This window comes from Peromyscus leucopus, chromosome 6 (genome assembly GCF_004664715.2).
Source record: "Peromyscus leucopus breed LL Stock chromosome 6, UCI_PerLeu_2.1, whole genome shotgun sequence".
In the NCBI taxonomy this organism is placed as follows: domain Eukaryota; kingdom Metazoa; phylum Chordata; class Mammalia; order Rodentia; family Cricetidae; genus Peromyscus; species Peromyscus leucopus.
In genome coordinates this window covers 7,339,620-7,341,569 of record NC_051068.1, presented here as the reverse complement: position 1 = coordinate 7,341,569, position 1,950 = coordinate 7,339,620, and positions in this window count along the sequence as shown.

The window sequence follows — 1,950 nt, the reverse complement described above, 5'->3', positions numbered from 1 at the left end:
CAGGCAGCTGGATCACCGGAAGTTCACGTCCAGCCTGAGCCACATAAAGAGATTCTATCTCCAAATAAAAATGTCTCTGTATTAAATAAGGTCAGTTTAGTGATTTTTTTATTAGAACATAGCTTTGAGACCCCAAAATTATTATATCTATATTTTCTATAATATATGTCTATTAGTATATTTATATTACCTATAACATATATTGTTACATAGAAAATCATTGTAATTTTCTATCATATTATTATAAAGAATAATGTGTTTATTATCTCATGAAGTGTGAAGAATGTAGAAAGCCATCTTCCATAATTTCCCAACAAATACTGCTCATCTAGTAATAACGTATAGAAAATTAGAGAATGTAGTATATTTTTATACTCATTTGGTCTAGTGATTTAAGGAAAGAGCATGTGGGAGGACACATAAATGAGCCTATACTTCTTTTTGTGGCTCCTGTTACCACCAAGGGCTGTGTGGCTGCCCAGGGTCTTGGTCAGCCACCTGAGACCATGTTGGTGTCCAAGAGCCATGCTGCCACCAGAGCCATACAGATCTGGGTGGCCTGTGCTGCCCCAGGGCCATGGTGATGTCTGGGCCTGAGCTGCTGCCAAGTGCCATGTCTGGGTCCATGGTCTTGCTGCATCTGGGGTCTTGTTGATGTCCATGGCCTGTGTTACCACAGGGGGTCATAGGAACCATGCATGTTGAAATCTGAGTGCTGAGCTGAGCCTGCCCCATCCTTCACTGGCTCTGGGACAGCAGGTACTGCCACTTGAAGGACACTGCAGCAGGAGAGCTGGCCCCACCCCTCATGGGAGAGCTGCCTCCCTGTACTCTGAAAAGATGGCCCCACCCCTCTCCACAGGTGTGGCCTGAGTGGGGCTGTCCCAGTGGCCCAGACCAACCAGCTCAGCTACCACCCAGACCCACATCCTGGGCCTTGGGTTGGCCACCCTAACATCTACCCCATCTATGACCTGCTAGAGTGTATGAAGGGATTGGTCCCTCGGAACAATAACCACAGCATCTCCCTGGCTCAGGGCAGCAGCAGGATATTTGAGAGGAGTTTTGGTGAGGGTCCAGTGATGCTGGTACACCAGAGGCCTTGAACCAGACCAATGACTCATTGCAGCGAACATTTACAAGTGGGCTGATTGGACAAAAGGGTGTGATGTGTGACACACCTCGGCTCCCAATGCCACTAGGACAAATGAAGAGGTGTTGGAGAGAAGGGAATTAAAAATCAACATGGAAACAAATTTTTGAGCACAGGTGTGAAAGATCTTTCTAGATTAAGTTAATTGATAGGATGATCCATGCTATGTGGGGGTGGCACCATTCCATAGGCTGGAGTCCCAGACTGAATAAAAAGAAGGAAAGGGCACAGGGCGGTGGTGGCACATGCCTTTAATTCCAGCACTAGGGAGGCAGAGCCAGGCAGATCTCTGTGAGTTTGAGGCCAGTCTGGGCCACCAAGTGAGCTCCAGGAAAGGTGCAAAGCTACACAGAGAAACCCTGTCTCGAAAAACCAAAAGAAGAAGAAGAAGAAGAAGAAGAAGAAGAAGAAGAAGAAGAAGAAGAAGAAGAAGAAGAAGAAGAAGAAGAAGAAGAAGAAGAAGAAGAAAGGGAGCTGGATAGGAGCATCTGTCACCCTCCTCTCCTCCTCTTCCGGACTCTGGGAACAATGCTACAACTGGTCAACCAGGAGCCTCCACGACTTCCTCTCTATGATGGACTCTATCCTCAAACTCGCAGCCACAGGAAGCCCTGCCTGTCCTCCACAGCTTTTGTCAGACTTCCTGCCATAGCAACAAGAAAAGTAACAGAGACAGCATGAATGTTCTGTCTCTTTTGAAGCATCTTCCTAGGTTTAAAGACGACCTGTTCCAGAAAAGATGACATAATAAGGAGAGGAAGGTCTTAGTTATCATCTTCTTAATGAAGTCTGTGTTC